At 48.4% G+C, this 25,320-nt stretch overlaps 7 non-coding genes and 2 pseudogenes across 7 annotated transcripts; all 9 read left to right on the plus strand.

The window, feature by feature from the left end:
* The first annotated feature begins 2,042 nt into the window (after window positions 1-2,042).
* On the plus strand, window positions 2,043-2,233 carry LOC130349345 (U2 spliceosomal RNA). The gene has a single exon (XR_008886696.1). It is a non-coding gene; the product is annotated as a U2 spliceosomal RNA (small nuclear RNA).
* Window positions 2,234-4,305: 2,072 nt separating this feature from the next.
* Window positions 4,306-4,457, plus strand: LOC130349302 (U2 spliceosomal RNA; annotated as a pseudogene).
* Window positions 4,458-10,207: 5,750 nt separating this feature from the next.
* On the plus strand, window positions 10,208-10,380 carry LOC130349266 (U2 spliceosomal RNA; annotated as a pseudogene).
* Window positions 10,381-12,484: 2,104 nt separating this feature from the next.
* LOC130349346 (U2 spliceosomal RNA) lies at window positions 12,485-12,675 on the plus strand. The gene has a single exon (XR_008886697.1). It is a non-coding gene; the product is annotated as a U2 spliceosomal RNA (small nuclear RNA).
* A 2,100-nt stretch (window positions 12,676-14,775) lies between these two features.
* Window positions 14,776-14,966, plus strand: LOC130349347 (U2 spliceosomal RNA). The gene has a single exon (XR_008886698.1). It is a non-coding gene; the product is annotated as a U2 spliceosomal RNA (small nuclear RNA).
* A 2,090-nt stretch (window positions 14,967-17,056) lies between these two features.
* Window positions 17,057-17,247, plus strand: LOC130349350 (U2 spliceosomal RNA). Its single transcript, XR_008886700.1, has one exon. It is a non-coding gene; the product is annotated as a U2 spliceosomal RNA (small nuclear RNA).
* Window positions 17,248-19,353: 2,106 nt separating this feature from the next.
* On the plus strand, window positions 19,354-19,544 carry LOC130349351 (U2 spliceosomal RNA). Its single transcript, XR_008886701.1, has one exon. It is a non-coding gene; the product is annotated as a U2 spliceosomal RNA (small nuclear RNA).
* A 2,095-nt stretch (window positions 19,545-21,639) lies between these two features.
* LOC130349352 (U2 spliceosomal RNA) lies at window positions 21,640-21,830 on the plus strand. Its single transcript, XR_008886702.1, has one exon. It is a non-coding gene; the product is annotated as a U2 spliceosomal RNA (small nuclear RNA).
* A 2,089-nt stretch (window positions 21,831-23,919) lies between these two features.
* On the plus strand, window positions 23,920-24,110 carry LOC130349221 (U2 spliceosomal RNA). Its single transcript, XR_008886615.1, has one exon. It is a non-coding gene; the product is annotated as a U2 spliceosomal RNA (small nuclear RNA).
* Window positions 24,111-25,320: the final 1,210 nt, after the last annotated feature.

The following is a 25,320-nucleotide window of genomic DNA, read 5'->3' on the forward strand; positions in this document are numbered from 1 at the left end:
TGGCTAGCCAGCTAGCCAGCCCTGTGGGCCTTGCTGCTGCTGCAGCCAAAGAACAAAAGGTGGTGCTGCTGCTGCTTCTGCTGCTTCTGCTTCTGCTTGTGTCTGGCCGCTGTTGGAGCGTCCAGGCACAGGACTTCTGCTGCTGCTGACTAAATGGCCTCCTTAATTGGATCATTTGAGTAGCCAGCACACCTGTGCAGGTAGGGCATGACATGATAGGCAGCTGCCTTGATAGCGGGTGGGTGCTGAATGTTCCTAATTGACAAAATAAGATTAATGCTTATGAAGAAATATAAAATCTCATCCCTTCCCCAATATCGCGCCACACCCCTACCCCTTAATTCCCTGGTTGAACTTGATGGACATATGTCTTTTTTCGACCGTACTAACTATGTAACTATGTAACATAACATGGGGGGGGGGGGGGGGGTCTCCTGGCTGTTCACACAGGTGTGTCATTGCTGTACATTGACCATGCATTGCTTCTGTGGTATTGCAAAGGCAAAGACAAATGCTTCCAGCCATCCATTGCACTAATGGATTGGTCATCAGCTGGCTGTCTATGTCCCGCATCAATATAGACCAAAGTACAGAGGGTTAGGCTATGCTATTGTGCACCTACCTGATGCATCAGAAGGTGCGAGGCCCTTGCTAAATTCTGTGCACAGACTTTGAGATCTATACTTTAGACTGTATCTAAACCTGCTCCAACATGGACTGACATTCTGGCCTACTTTCAGCCGATGCGACTTGTCTGTCGCTGAACAGTCGCTTTTTATGTATTCAGCACCTATGTATAATGTTGTAAAAATGCTCTAGAAGCTAAAGTCGCAGAAATGTCACACATATTTGGCCTGCAACTTTCTGTGCGACAAATTCAGACAGGAAAAATCAGTATAAATCCTTAGAAAATTATCCCCCAGTGTCTCCATCTGCTGGCGGTATTGAATAAGCATTGCTGCACTGATGGGGTATGCATTAGACGAAAAAAAAGAAGAAAAAGAAGAATAATACGCCCAGAAAAGAGGCGAAAAGGAGAAAAACGTAAAAAAACGTGAAAAAAAAGTAAGAGGAAGAGAAGGGAAAAAAAGGTGGAAATGGGTTTAAAAGTGATTTCGGCGGAGAAATATATATATATATATATATATATATATATATATATATATATACGCGCACACACACACATATATATAAACGTATTCTCCGTTGAGATATTGCAGCCGCTGCTGTGTCCAGGCCCAGGAGCCTTAGCACTGTGCTGTGATGTCACTCAATACCACTGACATCACTAGGTGTAAACAACATCTCTCCTTTGCTGTGTATGTGACTATGGAGCTGTTTGGTGATGTCGTCTATTATGGCCTTCATAGAAGCAACAGGAGATTGTTGCATCCATCTAGAACCCTCAGAACTACAGTGCTATGATGTCACTCACTTCCACAGGCCTTGCAGAGTGTAAACAACAACAACCCAGCTTTGTTGTGTATGTAACCATAGGGATTTGTGATGTCACCTAGAACCTTCACAGCAGCGACAGCTTTATGAGGAGCATCAGCACTGCTCTGCCTGAGCAGAACCATCACCGCCATAGGTTGTCAAATAACCCGGGTTTAACCCACACAGGTAAGTCCAATGGGGTGCAGGCATGTCCTCTATGCTTACAGCTTCCCGTGGGTGTTGGTTTGATACCGTTTGGGGACAGCCAAGGAGGCATCTGCAGGCAACAAAGGTAGGTGTGTGCTTGTGTGTGTGTTTCCTATGCAGATCCTAAGCCCAGTGTCACATGCAAGTAGGAGGAGTAAGAAGGGTTCCTGGCAAATCCGGGTTATGGATTGCATTTAAAAAGGCCCCGTGGGAGTGCAATGGGCCCCTGTCTTGCTGCTTAGCAATAATGGTATGGGTTTAGGTTCTGCTGTGTGTACTGGTGGTTGACTGCCCCCCAGCCCAGAGTGTGCATGGAAAATTGTCTGGCAGCCTCCCTGACAGCAAGCAGTGATAGTGCCCATGAAGGGCACCTTGTTGGGCCCGCCCCTTTCACGGTTATCGCTTCTCGGCCTTTTGGCTAAGATCAAGTGTAGTATCTGTTCTTATCAGTTTAATATCTGATACGTCCCCTATCTGGGGACCATATATTAAATGGATTTTTGAGAACGGGGGCCGATTTCGAAGCTTGCTTCCGTCGCCCTATGCATTGACCCGATATGGCAGTATCTTCGGGTACAGTGCACCACCCCCTTACAGGGTTAAAAAGAAAGATTCCTACTTTCATTGCTACCTGCTTGCTGGCTAGCCAGCTAGCCAGCCCTGTGGGCCTTGCTGCTGCTGCAGCAGCCAAAAAACAAAAGGTGGTGCTGCTGCTGCTTCTGCTGCTTCTGCTTCTGCTTGTGTCTGGCCGCTGTTGGAGCGTCCAGGCACAGGACTTCTGCTGCTGCTGACTAAATGGCCTCCTTAATTGGATCATTTGAGTAGCCAGCACACCTGTGCAGGTAGGGCATGACATGATAGGCAGCTGCCTTGATAGCGGGTGGGTGCTGAATGTTCCTAATTGACAAAATAAGATTAATGCTTATGAAGAAATATAAAATCTCATCCCTTCCCCAATATCGCGCCACACCCCTACCCCTTAATTCCCTGGTTGAACTTGATGGACATATGTCTTTTTTCGACCGTACTAACTATGTAACTATGTAACATAACATGGGGGGGGGGGGGGGGTCTCCTGGCTGTTCACACAGGTGTGTCATTGCTGTACATTGACCATGCATTGCTTCTGTGGTATTGCAAAGGCAAAGACAAATGCTTCCAGCCATCCATTGCACTAATGGATTGGTCATCAGCTGGCTGTCTATGTCCCGCATCAATATAGACCAAAGTACAGAGGGTTAGGCTATGCTATTGTGCACCTACCTGATGCATCAGAAGGTGCGAGGCCCTTGCTAAATTCTGTGCACAGACTTTGAGATCTATACTTTAGACTGTATCTAAACCTGCTCCAACATGGACTGACATTCTGGCCTACTTTCAGCCGATGCGACTTGTCTGTCGCTGAACAGTCGCTTTTTATGTATTCAGCACCTATGTATAATGTTGTAAAAATGCTCTAGAAGCTAAAGTCGCAGAAATGTCACACATATTTGGCCTGCAACTTTCTGTGCGACAAATTCAGACAGGAAAAATCAGTATAAATCCTTAGAAAATTATCCCCCAGTGTCTCCATCTGCTGGCGGTATTGAATAAGCATTGCTGCACTGATGGGGTATGCATTAGACGAAAAAAAAGAAGAAAAAGAAGAATAATACGCCCAGAAAAGAGGCGAAAAGGAGAAAAACGTAAAAAAACGTGAAAAAAAAGTAAGAGGAAGAGAAGGGAAAAAAAGGTGGAAATGGGTTTAAAAGTGATTTCGGCGGAGAAATATATATATATATATATATACGCGCACACACACACATATATATAAACGTATTCTCCGTTGAGATATTGCAGCCGCTGCTGTGTCCAGGCCCAGGAGCCTTAGCACTGTGCTGTGATGTCACTCAATACCACTGACATCACTAGGTGTAAACAACATCTCTCCTTTGCTGTGTATGTGACTATGGAGCTGTTTGGTGATGTCGTCTATTATGGCCTTCATAGAAGCAACAGGAGATTGTTGCATCCATCTAGAACCCTCAGAACTACAGTGCTATGATGTCACTCACTTCCACAGGCCTTGCAGAGTGTAAACAACAACAACCCAGCTTTGTTGTGTATGTAACCATAGGGATTTGTGATGTCACCTAGAACCTTCACAGCAGCGACAGCTTTATGAGGAGCATCAGCACTGCTCTGCCTGAGCAGAACCATCACCGCCATAGGTTGTCAAATAACCCGGGTTTAACCCACACAGGTAAGTCCAATGGGGTGCAGGCATGTCCTCTATGCTTACAGCTTCCCGTGGGTGTTGGTTTGATACCGTTTGGGGACAGCCAAGGAGGCATCTGCAGGCAACAAAGGTAGGTGTGTGCTTGTGTGTGTGTTTCCTATGCAGATCCTAAGCCCAGTGTCACATGCAAGTAGGAGGAGTAAGAAGGGTTCCTGGCAAATCCGGGTTATGGATTGCATTTAAAAAGGCCCCGTGGGAGTGCAATGGGCCCCTGTCTTGCTGCTTAGCAATAATGGTATGGGTTTAGGTTCTGCTGTGTGTACTGGTGGTTGACTGCCCCCCAGCCCAGAGTGTGCATGGAAAATTGTCTGGCAGCCTCCCTGACAGCAAGCAGTGATAGTGCCCATGAAGGGCACCTTGTTGGGCCCGCCCCTTTCACGGTTATCGCTTCTCGGCCTTTTGGCTAAGATCAAGTGTAGTATCTGTTCTTATCAGTTTATACTGACCTGGCAGGGGAGATACCATGATCGCTACGGTCTGAAGAACTCCAAGCATTGTGGTAGAGATTTTGCGTAGTACGATTGCAGTACTTTTCGTTCTTATTAGAACCGCATTTCTCTAGAGCATACCACCTGAAGATCGTCTCCTGCCTGCCTCGGAACATCTGAAGAAGGAGAAGATCTTGAAGACTGCAGCTCCGGAAGAAGCCGACGAAGAACCTGGAAGAAGGGAATCGGCGGTGAATTCCGGAACAGCGGCGAAGAGGAAGGCGGCGCAGAATCTTTTCGAAGAAACTCGCTGCCTCTGGAGAAGGATTTGCATAGCTCCTCCCACCCGGGAAAGAAGACTTTGCGAAGCCTCTCTCCACAAGCAAGCAAGGAAGCGGAAAAGAGCCTGCTGGAAGAAGCCATGGCCTCAACCAGCAAGTCCACCCAGGAGGCTGCAGGGCAAGGCCTGGAGGTCCAGCCCCAACCACAGCAAGCTTCAACCTCCACCACGGCAAGGCAGAAGGGCGGCAGAAGTCCTAACCTGGAAGCCCCAACCCTGGAGCCCTGGATGAGGCAGACTGTTGCCTTGAAGCTCAAGCCCGTGGACGGAAGGGTGCCGGACATGTCCCACGACGTGTTCTGCAAGAAGATGCTGGCGGATCAAGGCTTCCCCACGGCTGACACCCTGGGAATAGCAACCTTCTTTTCGGGAATCTTCTACATCACCTTTGCCACCATTGGGACCTGTAGAAGATACTGGGAGGTGGTGAAAGCGGCGAGTCCCGAATCCCCTTTCTCTCGCTTTGTGGGCAACTGCCTTATTCAAAGAGAGGAGAGGCGGGTGACGGTCTCAATGCGGAACCCACACACCCCAGGCACGGACATCTCGACCTTCCTGAAGCGCTTCTGCACCGTGGTGAGGGAGCCCACCCGCATCCTGAACTCACTCGGATACTGGACCTGCAAGTGGTCTGTGGTCGTCAGACTCAACAAGAACCCTGCTTCTCCAGACGGACTACAGCACCTGCCAACGACATTTTCCTTGGGCAACTCCACAGGACTTATCTTCTACCCGGACATGCCGCAGACCTGCAGGAGATGTGGCAAGATGGGCCACGAGGGCAAGGACTGTACGGAGGATGCCTGCAGGTATTGCCGTGTGACAGGTCACACGACCAAGGACTGCCCCAAGAGCAAGACCTGCAACCTCTGCGGACTGGCAGCCCACAGCTACAAGGACTGCCCCCAGAGGGAGAGAACATGGGCATCTGTGGCAGCGAGAGCACCGAAGCCAGCCCCAGCTCCGGAGCCAACACCACGGATGGCCAAGCCGACCAAGGAGGGTAAGAAGGCGAAAGCCACCACCCCTGCCCCGTCCCGCCCCTCCCCTGCCCCTCCAGTCCCATCCCCTGCCCCTCCCGCCCTCTCTCCTGCCCCATCCCGTCCCACCCCTGCCCCATCCCGTCCCACCCCTGCCCCATCCCGTCCCACCCCTGCCCCTCCTACCCCATCCCGTCCCACCCCAGCCCCTCCTGCCCCATCCCGCCCCACCCCTGCCCCCCGTACCCCACCCCGGCCCACCCCTGCCCCCCGTACCCCACCCCGGCCCACCCCTGCCCCGTCCTCCCCTGCCCGGCCCACCCCTGCCCCGTCCTCCCCTGCCCGGGCACTCTCTCCTGCCCCCCGCCCCACCCAGCCTCCTTTCTCTCCTGGCCCAGCAGCACCTAACCCCCCTCCAGCTGCTGGTGCCCGCCCTTCGGAGGACTTTCCTGTGCTTCCTCCCCCAGGTACCATACAGAGGAAGAGGAAAGGAAGGGACAACGTATCAGAAGAGTCCCACAAAAGAAAGATAATCGAGACCTGCGAGACCCCTCAAGCTTCAGATGAGGAGGAGGAGATGGAGCAGGTCTGCGAGAGCCTTGAGGCTTCAGAAGGAGAGGAGGTGATGGAGCAGGCCCAAGTGGAGCAGGTCCAAGCAGAGCCAGTCCAAGCTCAATCTATGGAGGAGCTGCTGCAGGACCCAGAGGTTAAGAAAATCCTGGACACTCCGTCCAACACGGTCTACGACGAGTTCTTGGAAGGGCGCTACGAGAAGCCACAGGAGCCGACAGGCGCTAGAGAAGAGGACCCGTCCGACCAGACTGGTAACTAGTATCAGAACTAACCTCTCTTTTTATTCCCATGGCTGATCTCAACATCTTCTGCATTAATGTGAGGAGTATTAGAGCTTGGTTTAGATTTCAGACTGTTCTTACGTTCTTAGATTCCCAGAGGTGTGATGTTTACATGTTGCAGGAATGTGCTTTGTCTGCTTCTAGGTCTTACAACCATCTGGCCAGGCAGTGGCCTCACGGCCCTTCCTACTGGTCTGGTGGGGGCGACAATAGGTCTGCGGGGGTGGCCATCCTGATCAGGGGAGGTAACTTTGCACTTGATTCCGTCCGGGAGCTCGTCTGTGGCAGACTTCTTGTCGCAGACGGTTCCTGGGCGGGTGAGCCCGTGCGGCTCATCAACGTGTATGCCTCCCCTGAGAGGGATGTCCGACTGGAGGTTCTCCAGGCCCTGCGGGCTGAACTCGCCACCACTAGAGCAGTAGTGTTGGGTGGTGACTTCAACTGCCCCATTGAGGTGGAAGGGCGCAGTTCTGGCACATCCGCCAACCTGGACGTGACGTCTAAACTGCTGATTGAGATGGTGACGGAGGCATCCTTGCAGGACGTTGTCGGGTCCGTCGGGAACGGCTCCGTAAACTATACGTGGAGCCGCCCCGATGGCTCGCTCCGTTCTCGGATAGACTTCATCTTCACTTCGAGAGCAGTCAGAAAGGTGTCGTACTCTATGGTCCCCTGCTTCTTCTCTGACCACAGGGCCATTCGATTCCGGGGGACTCTGGGCCATGGATTCCCACCTGGCCCGGGCTCCTGGAAGTTGAATTGTGCCCTGTTGGAGCAGAGGGAGGTCATGGAGGAACTTAGGGATGCTTACCTTGTATGGCGAAATGACAAATGTCTGTTCAAGTGCATCAGCGATTGGTGGGAATATGTTAAAGTCGAATTCCGTTGTTTCTTTCAGGCAAAAGGCAGACAACAGGCGTGTGCGAAGAAGTGGGACTTGAGGAAACTGCAGCGCGAGCTGCGGTCCCTGCAGGACCTGCTCCAGTGTGGCTGGGACGTCAGGGAGGAGCTGGAGGAGACCAAAAAGAGCTTGAAAAGGCACTTTGAGGAGGAATCCAAGCGAATCGTCTTTCGTTCCAAGGTGGAGAACCTGGAGAAGGGTGAGAAATGTAACTCTTTCTTTTTCAGGAAGCTCCATGCCGGCCACACGCCCCTGACTGAGCTACGAGATGAGACCGGACACATGAGGAGCGGCAAGGAGGAAGTGATGGGGGTCGTCCACGACTTCTACAGCAACCTCTACGCCCCCAAGTCATCCGACCCCGAAGCCGCCGAGAGGTTCCTGTCAGGTGTCACTAACGTTGTTGATCCCGCAGGTGCGGCGGCTATGGACGATCCCTTGACGGTGGGGGAGCTGCTCTCTGCCGCTAAATCCTTTAAGCCCGGCAGGACCCCGGGCAGTGACGGTCTCCCGGCCGAGCTCTACGTAGCGCTGGGTGACCTGATCTGTCCGGACCTGTTGGAGGTGTACGAGGAGATGGTGGTGGGGGGCAGAATGCCTCCGTCGTTGAGGGAAGGGATGATCACGATCTTGTATAAGCGGAAGGGGGAGAGATGTGACCTGAAAAACTGGCGTCCCATCTCTCTCCTGAACGTGGACTACAAGATCCTCGCCAAGGTGCTGGCCAACAGGCTGAAATCTGTCATGGGGCAGATCGTCCATCCGGACCAGACCTGCAGCATTCCTGGCCGCAGGATTGCCGACAGCCTTGCCCTTGTGAGAGACACGGTCCATTACATCCAGGACCGCGGGGGCCGCGCCGCCCTGGTCAGCTTAGATCAGGAGAAGGCGTTCGACCGTGTCTCCCACGCATTCATGGACAGGGTTTTGCGCAGGCTGGGTCTGGGGAAGATGTTTTGCTCTTTTGTTAACGTTATGTATTTTGACATTTACAGCACGGTGTTGGTGAACGGCTGGAAGACTGACCCCTTTCCTATTCTTTCAGGGGTTAGACAAGGCTGCCCTCTTTCACCTCTCCTTTTTGTTTGTGTTATAGAGCTCTTCGCTGAGACTATCCGGCAGAATGGAGAGATCAGAGGGATCACCGCACCAGGACCAGATCGCCACGAGGTCAAGTGCTCGCTCTACATGGACGACGTGACCGTCTTCTGCGCTGACCAGTGTTCGGTGACTGCACTCGTCCAGACCTGCGAGGACTTCGGCAGAGCTTCGGGGGCAAAAGTCAACTGCGGGAAGTCGGAGGCCATGCTCTTCGGGGAATGGCACCTGGCTTCTTCCGCCCCCTTCCCCTTTGCTGTCAAGCCGGACTTCATTCAAATTCTTGGAGTCTGGTTCGGGAAGGAAGGAGCGGCCCTTAAGTCTTGGCAAGACCGACTAGGAAGGATAAACTCGAAGATCGGACTGTGGAGCTCCAGAAAGCTCACGATGGAAGGCAAGGCACTTGTCCTGCGGAGTGAAGTTTTGCCTGTGCTCCAATATACCGCACAGGCCTGGCCTCCCCATACCACCGTTTGCAAGGCCATCACCCGGACAGTGTTTGGCTTCGTCTGGGGCAAAATGGACAGAGTCAAGAGGACCGTGATGTACAAGGAACCCCGCAAGGGTGGGAAGGGAATACCTGACATCCCCGCTCTGCTGAGGGCCTCCTTTGCATGTGTCACGGTGCAGCGGACTCTTGTAGAAAAGACTGGCTCAGCGGGCAGGTCCATGTCTCGCTTGCTTCTCATGCCCCTCTGGAGACAGCTGGGCTGGGACAAGTGGGACAGCTCCATCCCTTACAACTGGAACACTCCCTGGTTCTATGGGGATGTTGTCCGGTTTGTGAGGGAGCACCAGCTGGAAGGACTGAAACCAGACCTATGGAAGCCAAAAACAATCCACAAGCTCATCCGAGCTAAGGACTCGACCGAGCTGGTTCCGGGACTCCCCGCAGCCACTGCAGAGACAGTTTGGAACAATGTGGCCTCAAAGCGGCTTACCAATGGACACAAGGACTTGTCGTGGATGGCCGTCATGGGAGGTCTCTCTCTCAGGTCATTCATGCATGCCCGCAACCTGTGCAAGACCCGGTACTGCCCCCGTTGCCCCTACGTGGAGGAAACATCTTTCCACGTGTTTTGGCAGTGCCCCTTTGCACAGGGTCTGTTGGACGCCCTAGAACAGGAACTCAGAGACTCAGTGCCCAGGAGCTGCCTATCGTACCATTCGGTGCTTTACGGCCTGTTCCCTGGGACCCACGACGTGGAGGCCATCCAGGAGGCCTGGCGCCTTATGAACTGTTTTAAGGACGCAGTGTGGCTTGCCAGGAACCGCCTCGTGATCAACAGGGAAAACATGTCCGTCCGGGACTGCCGCAGGTTCATCAAGAACCTGCTTAGAGACTATTCCATCTTGGACAGCTCGGCCGTTGATGAGGAAGAAGAGGAGTGAAGACCCCTCTCCTTCTCCCATGTCTCCCTGAAGATACAGCCCAACAGTTTGGCCCTGTGATCCGCCCCCTCCCTACCCCCACATAGTCGCCCACACCCCTACCCCGATCACAGATTGTATTATTTGGTTTTTTGTTTGATCTCTTGTGCCTTTATATTGCAGGATTGAGCTGAATGTTAGAGTAGCATGGTGTGCGATGTATAGCTTAGGGAACCTTTGCTGTGTATTGTACTATCATGCTTTGTGTGACTGTAATTTATTGTACGACTTGTAATGACTGAACGGAAAATAAAGCTCTTTCAATCAAAAAAATCTGTTCTTATCAGTTTAATATCTGATACGTCCCCTATCTGGGGACCATATATTAAATGGATTTTTGAGAACGGGGGCCGATTTCGAAGCTTGCTTCCGTCGCCCTATGCATTGACCCGATATGGCAGTATCTTCGGGTACAGTGCACCACCCCCTTACAGGGTTAAAAAGAAAGATTCCTACTTTCATTGCTACCTGCTTGCTGGCTAGCCAGCTAGCCAGCCCTGTGGGCCTTGCTGCTGCTGCAGCCAAAAAACAAAAGGTGGTGCTGCTGCTGCTTCTGCTGCTTCTGCTTCTGCTTGTGTCTGGCCGCTGTTGGAGCGTCCAGGCACAGGACTTCTGCTGCTGCTGACTAAATGGCCTCCTTAATTGGATCATTTGAGTAGCCAGCACACCTGTGCAGGTAGGGCATGACATGATAGGCAGCTGCCTTGATAGCGGGTGGGTGCTGAATGTTCCTAATTGACAAAATAAGATTAATGCTTATGAAGAAATATAAAATCTCATCCCTTCCCCAATATCGCGCCACACCCCTACCCCTTAATTCCCTGGTTGAACTTGATGGACATATGTCTTTTTTCGACCGTACTAACTATGTAACTATGTAACATAACATGGGGGGGGGGGGGGTCTCCTGGCTGTTCACACAGGTGTGTCATTGCTGTACATTGACCATGCATTGCTTCTGTGGTATTGCAAAGGCAAAGACAAATGCTTCCAGCCATCCATTGCACTAATGGATTGGTCATCAGCTGGCTGTCTATGTCCCGCATCAATATAGACCAAAGTACAGAGGGTTAGGCTATGCTATTGTGCACCTACCTGATGCATCAGAAGGTGCGAGGCCCTTGCTAAATTCTGTGCACAGACTTTGAGATCTATACTTTAGACTGTATCTAAACCTGCTCCAACATGGACTGACATTCTGGCCTACTTTCAGCCGATGCGACTTGTCTGTCGCTGAACAGTCGCTTTTTATGTATTCAGCACCTATGTATAATGTTGTAAAAATGCTCTAGAAGCTAAAGTCGCAGAAATGTCACACATATTTGGCCTGCAACTTTCTGTGCGACAAATTCAGACAGGAAAAATCAGTATAAATCCTTAGAAAATTATCCCCCAGTGTCTCCATCTGCTGGCGGTATTGAATAAGCATTGCTGCACTGATGGGGTATGCATTAGACGAAAAAAAAGAAGAAAAAGAAGAATAATACGCCCAGAAAAGAGGCGAAAAGGAGAAAAACGTAAAAAAACGTGAAAAAAAAGTAAGAGGAAGAGAAGGGAAAAAAAAGGTGGAAATGGGTTTAAAAGTGATTTCGGCGGAGAAATATATATATATATATATATATATATATATATATATATATATATATATATATATATACGCGCACACACACACATATATATAAACGTATTCTCCGTTGAGATATTGCAGCCGCTGCTGTGTCCAGGCCCAGGAGCCTTAGCACTGTGCTGTGATGTCACTCAATACCACTGACATCACTAGGTGTAAACAACATCTCTCCTTTGCTGTGTATGTGACTATGGAGCTGTTTGGTGATGTCGTCTATTATGGCCTTCATAGAAGCAACAGGAGATTGTTGCATCCATCTAGAACCCTCAGAACTACAGTGCTATGATGTCACTCACTTCCACAGGCCTTGCAGAGTGTAAACAACAACAACCCAGCTTTGTTGTGTATGTAACCATAGGGATTTGTGATGTCACCTAGAACCTTCACAGCAGCGACAGCTTTATGAGGAGCATCAGCACTGCTCTGCCTGAGCAGAACCATCACCGCCATAGGTTGTCAAATAACCCGGGATTAACCCACACAGGTAAGTCCAATGGGGTGCAGGCATGTCCTCTATGCTTACAGCTTCCCGTGGGTGTTGGTTTGATACCGTTTGGGGACAGCCAAGGAGGCATCTGCAGGCAACAAAGGTAGGTGTGTGCTTGTGTGTGTGTTTCCTATGCAGATCCTAAGCCCAGTGTCACATGCAAGTAGGAGGAGTAAGAAGGGTTCCTGGCAAATCCGGGTTATGGATTGCATTTAAAAAGGCCCCGTGGGAGTGCAATGGGCCCCTGTCTTGCTGCTTAGCAATAATGGTATGGGTTTAGGTTCTGCTGTGTGTACTGGTGGTTGACTGCCCCCCAGCCCAGAGTGTGCATGGAAAATTGTCTGGCAGCCTCCCTGACAGCAAGCAGTGATAGTGCCCATGAAGGGCACCTTGTTGGGCCCGCCCCTTTCACGGTTATCGCTTCTCGGCCTTTTGGCTAAGATCAAGTGTAGTATCTGTTCTTATCAGTTTAATATCTGATACGTCCCCTATCTGGGGACCATATATTAAATGGATTTTTGAGAACGGGGGCCGATTTCGAAGCTTGCTTCCGTCGCCCTATGCATTGACCCGATATGGCAGTATCTTCGGGTACAGTGCACCACCCCCTTACAGGGTTAAAAAGAAAGATTCCTACTTTCATTGCTACCTGCTTGCTGGCTAGCCAGCTAGCCAGCCCTGTGGGCCTTGCTGCTGCTGCAGCCAAAAAACAAAAGGTGGTGCTGCTGCTGCTTCTGCTGCTTCTGCTTCTGCTTGTGTCTGGCCGCTGTTGGAGCGTCCAGGCACAGGACTTCTGCTGCTGCTGACTAAATGGCCTCCTTAATTGGATCATTTGAGTAGCCAGCACACCTGTGCAGGTAGGGCATGACATGATAGGCAGCTGCCTTGATAGCGGGTGGGTGCTGAATGTTCCTAATTGACAAAATAAGATTAATGCTTATGAAGAAATATAAAATCTCATCCCTTCCCCAATATCGCGCCACACCCCTACCCCTTAATTCCCTGGTTGAACTTGATGGACATATGTCTTTTTTCGACCGTACTAACTATGTAACTATGTAACATAACATGGGGGGGGGGGGTCTCCTGGCTGTTCACACAGGTGTGTCATTGCTGTACATTGACCATGCATTGCTTCTGTGGTATTGCAAAGGCAAAGACAAATGCTTCCAGCCATCCATTGCACTAATGGATTGGTCATCAGCTGGCTGTCTATGTCCCGCATCAATATAGACCAAAGTACAGAGGGTTAGGCTATGCTATTGTGCACCTACCTGATGCATCAGAAGGTGCGAGGCCCTTGCTAAATTCTGTGCACAGACTTTGAGATCTATACTTTAGACTGTATCTAAACCTGCTCCAACATGGACTGACATTCTGGCCTACTTTCAGCCGATGCGACTTGTCTGTCGCTGAACAGTCGCTTTTTATGTATTCAGCACCTATGTATAATGTTGTAAAAATGCTCTAGAAGCTAAAGTCGCAGAAATGTCACACATATTTGGCCTGCAACTTTCTGTGCGACAAATTCAGACAGGAAAAATCAGTATAAATCCTTAGAAAATTATCCCCCAGTGTCTCCATCTGCTGGCGGTATTGAATAAGCATTGCTGCACTGATGGGGTATGCATTAGACGAAAAAAAAGAAGAAAAAGAAGAATAATACGCCCAGAAAAGAGGCGAAAAGGAGAAAAACGTAAAAAAACGTGAAAAAAAAGTAAGAGGAAGAGAAGGGAAAAAAAAGGTGGAAATGGGTTTAAAAGTGATTTCGGCGGAGAAATATATATATATATATATATATATATATATATATATATATATATATATATATATACGCGCACACACACACATATATATAAACGTATTCTCCGTTGAGATATTGCAGCCGCTGCTGTGTCCAGGCCCAGGAGCCTTAGCACTGTGCTGTGATGTCACTCAATACCACTGACATCACTAGGTGTAAACAACATCTCTCCTTTGCTGTGTATGTGACTATGGAGCTGTTTGGTGATGTCGTCTATTATGGCCTTCATAGAAGCAACAGGAGATTGTTGCATCCATCTAGAACCCTCAGAACTACAGTGCTATGATGTCACTCACTTCCACAGGCCTTGCAGAGTGTAAACAACAACAACCCAGCTTTGTTGTGTATGTAACCATAGGGATTTGTGATGTCACCTAGAACCTTCACAGCAGCGACAGCTTTATGAGGAGCATCAGCACTGCTCTGCCTGAGCAGAACCATCACCGCCATAGGTTGTCAAATAACCCGGGATTAACCCACACAGGTAAGTCCAATGGGGTGCAGGCATGTCCTCTATGCTTACAGCTTCCCGTGGGTGTTGGTTTGATACCGTTTGGGGACAGCCAAGGAGGCATCTGCAGGCAACAAAGGTAGGTGTGTGCTTGTGTGTGTGTTTCCTATGCAGATCCTAAGCCCAGTGTCACATGCAAGTAGGAGGAGTAAGAAGGGTTCCTGGCAAATCCGGGTTATGGATTGCATTTAAAAAGGCCCCGTGGGAGTGCAATGGGCCCCTGTCTTGCTGCTTAGCAATAATGGTATGGGTTTAGGTTCTGCTGTGTGTACTGGTGGTTGACTGCCCCCCAGCCCAGAGTGTGCATGGAAAATTGTCTGGCAGCCTCCCTGACAGCAAGCAGTGATAGTGCCCATGAAGGGCACCTTGTTGGGCCCGCCCCTTTCACGGTTATCGCTTCTCGGCCTTTTGGCTAAGATCAAGTGTAGTATCTGTTCTTATCAGTTTAATATCTGATACGTCCCCTATCTGGGGACCATATATTAAATGGATTTTTGAGAACGGGGGCCGATTTCGAAGCTTGCTTCCGTCGCCCTATGCATTGACCCGATATGGCAGTATCTTCGGGTACAGTGCACCACCCCCTTACAGGGTTAAAAAGAAAGATTCCTACTTTCATTGCTACCTGCTTGCTGGCTAGCCAGCTAGCCAGCCCTGTGGGCCTTGCTGCTGCTGCAGCCAAAAAACAAAAGGTGGTGCTGCTGCTGCTTCTGCTGCTTCTGCTTCTGCTTGTGTCTGGCCGCTGTTGGAGCGTCCAGGCACAGGACTTCTGCTGCTGCTGACTAAATGGCCTCCTTAATTGGATCATTTGAGTAGCCAGCACACCTGTGCAGGTAGGGCATGACATGATAGGCAGCTGCCTTGATAGCGGGTGGGTGCTGAATGTTCCTAATTGACAAAATAAGATTAATGCTTATGAAGAAATATAAAATCTCATCCCTTCCCCAATATCGCGCCACACCCCTACCCCTTAATTCCCTGGTTGAACTTGATGGACATATGTCTTTTTTCGACCGTACTAACTATGTAACTATGTAACATAACATGGGGGGGGGGGGGGGGTCTCCTGGCTGTTCACACAGGTGTGTCATTGCTGTACATTGACCATGCATTGCTTCTGTGGTATTGCAAAGGCAAAGACAAATGCTTCCAGCCATCCATTGCACTAATGGATTGGTCATCAGCTGGCTGTCTATGTCCCGCATCAATATAGACCAAAGTACAGAGGGTTAGGCTATGCTATTGTGCACCTACCTGATGCATCAGAAGGTGCGAGGCCCTTGCTAAATTCTGTGCACAGACTTTGAGATCTATACTTTAGACTGTATCTAAACCTGCTCCAACATGGACTGACATTCTGGCCTACTTTCAGCCGATGCGACTTGTCTGTCGCTGAACAGTCGCTTTTTATGTATTCAGCACCTATGTATAATGTTGTAAAAATGCTCTAGAAGCTAAAGTCGCAGAAATGTCACACATATTTGGCCTGCAACTTTCTGTGCGACAAATTCAGACAGGAAAAATCAGTATAAATCCTTAGAAAATTATCCCCCAGTGTCTCCATCTGCTGGTGGTATTGAATAAGCATTGCTGCACTGATGGGGTATGCATTAGACGAAAAAAAAGAAGAAAAAGAAGAATAATACGCCCAGAAAAGAGGCGAAAAGGAGAAAAACGTAAAAAAACGTGAAAAAAAGTAAGAGGAAGAGAAGGGAAAAAAAGGTGGAAATGGGTTTAAAAGTGATTTCGGCGGAGAAATATATATATATATATATATATATATATATATATATATATATACGCGCACACACACACATATATATAAACGTATTCTCCGTTGAGATATTGCAGCCGCTGCTGTGTCCAGGCCCAGGAGCCTTAGCACTGTGCTGTGATGTCACTCAATACCACTGACATCACTAGGTGTAAACAACATCTCTCCTTTGCTGTGTATGTGACTATGGAGCTGTTTGGTGATGTCGTCTATTATGGCCTTCATAGAAGCAACAGGAGATTGTTGCATCCATCTAGAACCCTCAGAACTACAGTGCTATGATGTCACTCACTTCCACAGGCCTTGCAGAGTGTAAACAACAACAACCCAGCTTTGTTGTGTATGTAACCATAGGGATTTGTGATGTCACCTAGAACCTTCACAGCAGCGACAGCTTTATGAGGAGCATCAGCACTGCTCTGCCTGAGCAGAACCATCACCGCCATAGGTTGTCAAATAACCCGGGTTTAACCCACACAGGTAAGTCCAATGGGGTGCAGGCATGTCCTCTATGCTTACAGCTTCCCGTGGGTGTTGGTTTGATACCGTTTGGGGACAGCCAAGGAGGCATCTGCAGGCAACAAAGGTAGGTGTGTGCTTGTGTGTGTGTTTCCTATGCAGATCCTAAGCCCAGTGTCACATGCAAGTAGGAGGAGTAAGAAGGGTTCCTGGCAAATCCGGGTTATGGATTGCATTTAAAAAGGGCCCGTGGGAGTGCAATGGGCCCCTGTCTTGCTGCTTAGCAATAATGGTATGGGTTTAGGTTCTGCTGTGTGTACTAGTGGTTGACTGCCCCCCAGCCCAGAGTGTGCATGGAAAATTGTCTGGCAGCCTCCCTGACAGCAAGCAGTGATAGTGCCCATGAAGGGCACCTTGTTGGGCCCGCCCCTTTCACGGTTATCGCTTCTCGGCCTTTTGGCTAAGATCAAGTGTAGTATCTGTTCTTATCAGTTTAATATCTGATACGTCCCCTATCTGGGGACCATATATTAAATGGATTTTTGAGAACGGGGGCCGATTTCGAAGCTTGCTTCCGTCGCCCTATGCATTGACCCGATATGGCAGTATCTTCGGGTACAGTGCACCACCCCCTTACAGGGTTAAAAAGAAAGATTCCTACTTTCATTGCTACCTGCTTGCTGGCTAGCCAGCTAGCCAGCCCTGTGGGCCTTGCTGCTGCTGCAGCCAAAAAAAAAAAGGTGGTGCTGCTGCTGCTTCTGCTGCTTCTGCTTCTGCTTGTGTCTGGCCGCTGTTGGAGCGTCCAGGCACAGGACTTCTGCTGCTGCTGACTAAATGGCCTCCTTAATTGGATCATTTGAGTAGCCAGCACACCTGTGCAGGTAGGGCATGACATGATAGGCAGCTGCCTTGATAGCGGGTGGGTGCTGAATGTTCCTAATTGACAAAATAAGATTAATGCTTATGAAGAAATATAAAATCTCATCCCTTCCCCAATATCGCGCCACACCCCTACCCCTTAATTCCCTGGTTGAACTTGATGGACATATGTCTTTTTTCGACCGTACTAACTATGTAACTATGTAACATAACATGGGGGGGGGGGGGGGTCTCCTGGCTGTTCACACAGGTGTGTCATTGCTGTACATTGACCATGCATTGCTTCTGTGGTATTGCAAAGGCAAAGACAAATGCTTCCAGCCATCCATTGCACTAATGGATTGGTCATCAGCTGGCTGTCTATGTCCCGCATCAATATAGACCAAAGTACAGAGGGTTAGGCTATGCTATTGTGCACCTACCTGATGCATCAGAAGGTGCGAGGCCCTTGCTAAATTCTGTGCACAGACTTTGAGATCTATACTTTAGACTGTATCTAAACCTGCTCCAACATGGACTGACATTCTGGCCTACTTTCAGCCGATGCGACTTGTCTGTCGCTGAACAGTCGCTTTTTATGTATTCAGCACCTATGTATAATGTTGTAAAAATGCTCTAGAAGCTAAAGTCGCAGAAATGTCACACATATTTGGCCTGCAACTTTCTGTGCGACAAATTCAGACAGGAAAAATCAGTATAAATCCTTAGAAAATTATCCCCCAGTGTCTCCATCTGCTGGCGGTATTGAATAAGCATTGCTGCACTGATGGGGTATGCATTAGACGAAAAAAAAGAAGAAAAAGAAGAATAATACGCCCAGAAAAGAGGCGAAAAGGAGAAAAACGTAAAAAAACGTGAAAAAAAAGTAAGAGGAAGAGAAGGGAAAAAAAGGTGGAAATGGGTTTAAAAGTGATTTCGGCGGAGAAATATATATATATATATATATATATATATATATATATATATATATATATATATATACATACGCGCACACACACACATATATATAAACGTATTCTCCGTTGAGATATTGCAGCCGCTGCTGTGTCCAGGCCCAGGAGCCTTAGCACTGTGCTGTGATGTCACTCAATACCACTGACATCACTAGGTGTAAACAACATCTCTCCTTTGCTGTGTATGTGACTATGGAGCTGTTTGGTGATGTCGTCTATTATGGCCTTCATAGAAGCAACAGGAGATTGTTGCATCCATCTAGAACCCTCAGAACTACAGTGCTATGATGTCACTCACTTCCACAGGCCTTGCAGAGTGTAAACAACAACAACCCAGCTTTGTTGTGTATGTAACCATAGGGATTTGTGATGTCACCTAGAACCTTCACAGCAGCGACAGCTTTATGAGGAGCATCAGCACTGCTCTGCCTGAGCAGAACCATCACCGCCATAGGTTGTCAAACAACCCGGGTTTAACCCACACAGGTAAGTCCAATGGGGTGCAGGCATGTCCTCTATGCTTACAGCTTCCCGTGGGTGTTGGTTTGATACCGTTTGGGGACAGCCAAGGAGGCATCTGCAGGCAACAAAGGTAGGTGTGTGCTTGTGTGTGTGTTTCCTATGCAGATCCTAAGCCCAGTGTCACATGCAAGTAGGAGGAGTAAGAAGGGTTCCTGGCAAATCCGGGTTATGGATTGCATTTAAAAAGGCCCCGTGGGAGTGCAATGGGCCCCTGTCTTGCTGCTTAGCAATAATGGTATGGGTTTAGGTTCTGCTGTGTGTACTGGTGGTTGACTGCCCCCCAGCCCAGAGTGTGCATGGAAAATTGTCTGGCAGCCTCCCTGACAGCAAGCAGTGATAGTGCCCATGAAGGGCACCTTGTTGGGCCCGCCCCTTTCACGGTTATCGCTTCTCGGCCTTTTGGCTAAGATCAAGTGTAGTATCTGTTCTTATCAGTTTAATATCTGATACGTCCCCTATCTGGGGACCATATATTAAATGGATTTTTGAGAACGGGGGCCGATTTCGAAGCTTGCTTCCGTCGCCCTATGCATTGACCCGATATGGCAGTATCTTCGGGTACAGTGCACCACCCCCTTACAGGGTTAAAAAGAAAGATTCCTACTTTCATTGCTACCTGCTTGCTGGCTAGCCAGCTAGCCAGCCCTGTGGGCCTTGCTGCTGCTGCAGCCAAAAAACAAAAGGTGGTGCTGCTGCTGCTTCTGCTGCTTCTGCTTCTGCTTGTGTCTGGCCGCTGTTGGAGCGTCCAGGCACAGGACTTCTGCTGCTGCTGACTAAATGGCCTCCTTAATTGGATCATTTGAGTAGCCAGCACACCTGTGCAGGTAGGGCATGACATGATAGGCAGCTGCCTTGATAGCGGGTGGGTGCTGAATGTTCCTAATTGACAAAATAAGATTAATGCTTATGAAGAAATATAAAATCTCATCCCTTCCCCAATATCGCGCCACACCCCTACCCCTTAATTCCCTGGTTGAACTTGATGGACATATGTCTTTTTTCGACCGTACTAACTATGTAACTATGTAACATAACATGGGGGGGGGGGGGGGGGTCTCCTGGCTGTTCACACAGGTGTGTCATTGCTGTACATTGACCATGCATTGCTTCTGTGGTATTGCAAAGGCAAAGACAAATGCTTCCAGCCATCCATTGCACTAATGGATTGGTCATCAGCTAGCTGTCTATGTCCCGCATCAATATAGACCAAAGTACAGAGGGTTAGGCTATGCTATTGTGCACCTACCTGATGCATCAGAAGGTGCGAGGCCCTTGCTAAATTCTGTGCACAGACTTTGAGATCTATACTTTAGACTGTATCTAAACCTGCTCCAACATGGACTGACATTCTGGCCTACTTTCAGCCGATGCGACTTGTCTGTCGCTGAACAGTCGCTTTTTATGTATTCAGCACCTATGTATAATGTTGTAAAAATGCTCTAGAAGCTAAAGTCGCAGAAATGTCACACATATTTGGCCTGCAACTTTCTGTGCGACAAATTCAGACAGGAAAAATCAGTATAAATCCTTAGAAAATTATCCCCCAGTGTCTCCATCTGCTGGCGGTATTGAATAAGCATTGCTGCACTGATGGGGTATGCATTAGACGAAAAAAAAGAAGAAAAAGAAGAATAATACGCCCAGAAAAGAGGCGAAAAGGAGAAAAACGTAAAAAAAACGTGAAAAAAAAGTAAGAGGAAGAGAAGGGAAAAAAAGGTGGAAATGGGTTTAAAAGTGATTTCGGCGGAGAAATATATATATATATATATATATATATATATATATATATATATACGCGCACACACACACATATATATATAAACGTATTCTCCGTTGAGATATTGCAGCCGCTGCTGTGTCCAGGCCCAGGAGCCTTAGCACTGTGCTGTGATGTCACTCAATACCACTGACATCACTAGGTGTAAACAACATCTCTCCTTTGCTGTGTATGTGACTATGGAGCTGTTTGGTGATGTCGTCTATTATGGCCTTCATAGAAGCAACAGGAGATTGTTGCATCCATCTAGAACCCTCAGAACTACAGTGCTATGATGTCACTCACTTCCACAGGCCTTGCAGAGTGTAAACAACAACAACCCAGCTTTGTTGTGTATGTAACCATAGGGATTTGTGATGTCACCTAGAACCTTCACAGCAGCGACAGCTTTATGAGGAGCATCAGCACTGCTCTGCCTGAGCAGAACCATCACCGCCATAGGTTGTCAAATAACCCGGGTTTAACCCACACAGGTAAGTCCAATGGGGTGCAGGCATGTCCTCTATGCTTACAGCTTCCCGTGGGTGTTGGTTTGATACCGTTTGGGGACAGCCAAGGAGGCATCTGCAGGCAACAAAGGTAGGTGTGTGCTTGTGTGTGTGTTTCCTATGCAGATCCTAAGCCCAGTGTCACATGCAAGTAGGAGGAGTAAGAAGGGTTCCTGGCAAATCCGGGTTATGGATTGCATTTAAAAAGGCCCCGTGGGAGTGCAATGGGCCCCTGTCTTGCTGCTTAGCAATAATGGTATGGGTTTAGGTTCTGCTGTGTGTACTGGTGGTTGACTGCCCCCCAGCCCAGAGTGTGCATGGAAAATTGTCTGGCAGCCTCCCTGACAGCAAGCAGTGATAGTGCCCATGAAGGGCACCTTGTTGGGCCCGCCCCTTTCACGGTTATCGCTTCTCGGCCTTTTGGCTAAGATCAAGTGTAGTATCTGTTCTTATCAGTTTAATATCTGATACGTCCCCTATCTGGGGACCATATATTAAATGGATTTTTGAGAACGGGGGCCGATTTCGAAGCTTGCTTCCGTCGCCCTATGCATTGACCCGATATGGCAGTATCTTCGGGTACAGTGCACCACCCCCTTACAGGGTTAAAAAGAAAGATTCCTACTTTCATTGCTACCTGCTTGCTGGCTAGCCAGCTAGCCAGCCCTGTGGGCCTTGCTGCTGCTGCAGCCAAAAAACAAAAGGTGGTGCTGCTGCTGCTTCTGCTGCTTCTGCTTCTGCTTGTGTCTGGCCGCTGTTGGAGCGTCCAGGCACAGGACTTCTGCTGCTGCTGACTAAATGGCCTCCTTAATTGGATCATTTGAGTAGCCAGCACACCTGTGCAGGTAGGGCATGACATGATAGGCAGCTGCCTTGATAGCGGGTGGGTGCTGAATGTTCCTAATTGACAAAATAAGATTAATGCTTATGAAGAAATATAAAATCTCATCCCTTCCCCAATATCGCGCCACACCCCTACCCCTTAATTCCCTGGTTGAACTTGATGGACATATGTCTTTTTTCGACCGTACTAACTATGTAACTATGTAACATAACATGGGGGGGTCTCCTGGCTGTTCACACAGGTGTGTCATTGCTGTACATTGACCATGCATTGCTTCTGTGGTATTGCAAAAAGGCAAAGACAAATGCTTCCAGCCATCCATTGCACTAATGGATTGGTCATCAGCTGGCTGTCTATGTCCCGCATCAATATAGACCAAAGTACAGAGGGTTAGGCTATGCTATTGTGCACCTACCTGATGCATCAGAAGGTGCGAGGCCCTTGCTAAATTCTGTGCACAGACTTTGAGATCTATACTTTAGACTGTATCTAAACCTGCTCCAACATGGACTGACATTCTGGCCTACTTTCAGCCGATGCGACTTGTCTGTCGCTGAACAGTCGCTTTTTATGTATTCAGCACCTATGTATAATGTTGTAAAAATGCTCTAGAAGCTAAAGTCGCAGAAATGTCACACATATTTGGCCTGCAACTTTCTGTGCGACAAATTCAGACAGGAAAAATCAGTATAAATCCTTAGAAAATTATCCCCCAGTGTCTCCATCTGCTGGCGGTATTGAATAAGCATTGCTGCACTGATGGGGTATGCATTAGACGAAAAAAAAGAAGAAAAAGAAGAATAATACGCCCAGAAAAGAGGCGAAAAGGAGAAAAACGTAAAAAACGTGAAAAAAAAGTAAGAGGAAGAGAAGGGAAAAAAAGGTGGAAATGGGTTTAAAAGTGATTTCGGCGGAGAAATATATATATATATATATATATATATATATATATATATATATATATATACGCGCACACACACACATATATATAAACGTATTCTCCGTTGAGATATTGCAGCCGCTGCTGTGTCCAGGCCCAGGAGCCTTAGCACTGTGCTGTGATGTCACTCAATACCACTGACATCACTAGGTGTAAACAACATCTCTCCTTTGCTGTGTATGTGACTATGGAGCTGTTTGGTGATGTCGTCTATTACGGCCTTCATAGAAGCAACAGGAGATTGTTGCATCCATCTAGAACCCTCAGAACTACAGTGCTATGATGTCACTCACTTCCACAGGCCTTGCAGAGTGTAAACAACAACAACCCAGCTTTGTTGTGTATGTAACCATAGGGATTTGTGATGTCACCTAGAACCTTCACAGCAGCGACAGCTTTATGAGGAGCATCAGCACTGCTCTGCCTGAGCAGAACCATCACCGCCATAGGTTGTCAAATAACCCGGGTTTAACCCACACAGGTAAGTCCAATGGGGTGCAGGCATGTCCTCTATGCTTACAGCTTCCCGTGGGTGTTGGTTTGATACCGTTTGGGGACAGCCAAGGAGGCATCTGCAGGCAACAAAGGTAGGTGTGTGCTTGTGTGTGTGTTTCCTATGCAGATCCTAAGCCCAGTGTCACATGCAAGTAGGAGGAGTAAGAAGGGTTCCTGGCAAATCCGGGTTATGGATTGCATTTAAAAAGGCCCCGTGGGAGTGCAATGGGCCCCTGTCTTGCTGCTTAGCAATAATGGTATGGGTTTAGGTTCTGCTGTGTGTACTGGTGGTTGACTGCCCCCCAGCCCAGAGTGTGCATGGAAAATTGTCTGGCAGCCTCCCTGACAGCAAGCAGTGATAGTGCCCATGAAGGGCACCTTGTTGGGCCCGCCCCTTTCACGGTTATCGCTTCTTGGCCTTTTGGCTAAGATCAAGTGTAGTATCTGTTCTTATCAGTTTAATATCTGATACGTCCCCTATCTGGGGACCATATATTAAATGGATTTTTGAGAACGGGGGCCGATTTCGAAGCTTGCTTCCGTCGCCCTATGCATTGACCCGATATGGCAGTATCTTCGGGTACAGTGCACCACCCCCTTACAGGGTTAAAAAGAAAGATTCCTACTTTCATTGCTACCTGCTTGCTGGCTAGCCAGCTAGCCAGCCCTGTGGGCCTTGCTGCTGCTGCAGCCAAAAAACAAAAGGTGGTGCTGCTGCTGCTTCTGCTGCTTCTGCTTCTGCTTGTGTCTGGCCGCTGTTGGAGCGTCCAGGCACAGGACTTCTGCTGCTGCTGACTAAATGGCCTCCTTAATTGGATCATTTGAGTAGCCAGCACACCTGTGCAGGTAGGGCATGACATGATAGGCAGCTGCCTTGATAGCGGGTGGGTGCTGAATGTTCCTAATTGACAAAATAAGATTAATGCTTATGAAGAAATATAAAATCTCATCCCTTCCCCAATATCGCGCCACACCCCTACCCCTTAATTCCCTGGTTGAACTTGATGGACATATGTCTTTTTTCGACCGTACTAACTATGTAACTATGTAACATAACATGGGGGGGGGGGGGGTCTCCTGGCTGTTCACACAGGTGTGTCATTGCTGTACATTGACCATGCATTGCTTCTGTGGTATTGCAAAGGCAAAGACAAATGCTTCCAGCCATCCATTGCACTAATGGATTGGTCATCAGCTGGCTGTCTATGTCCCGCATCAATATAGACCAAAGTACAGAGGGTTAGGCTATGCTATTGTGCACCTACCTGATGCATCAGAAGGTGCGAGGCCCTTGCTAAATTCTGTGCACAGACTTTGAGATCTATACTTTAGACTGTATCTAAACCTGCTCCAACATGGACTGACATTCTGGCCTACTTTCAGCCGATGCGACTTGTCTGTCGCTGAACAGTCGCTTTTTATGTATTCAGCACCTATGTATAATGTTGTAAAAATGCTCTAGAAGCTAAAGTCGCAGAAATGTCACACATATTTGGCCTGCAACTTTCTGTGCGACAAATTCAGACAGGAAAAATCAGTATAAATCCTTAGAAAATTATCCCCCAGTGTCTCCATCTGCTGGCGGTATTGAATAAGCATTGCTGCACTGATGGGGTATGCATTAGACGAAAAAAAAGAAGAAAAAGAAGAATAATACGCCCAGAAAAGAGGCGAAAAGGAGAAAAACGTAAAAAAACGTGAAAAAAAAGTAAGAGGAAGAGAAGGGAAAAAAAGGTGGAAATGGGTTTAAAAGTGATTTCGGCGGAGAAATATATATATATATATATATATATATATATATATATA

Source organism: Hyla sarda, unplaced genomic scaffold (genome assembly GCF_029499605.1).
Source record: "Hyla sarda isolate aHylSar1 unplaced genomic scaffold, aHylSar1.hap1 scaffold_91, whole genome shotgun sequence".
Taxonomy (NCBI): Eukaryota; Metazoa; Chordata; class Amphibia; order Anura; family Hylidae; genus Hyla; species Hyla sarda.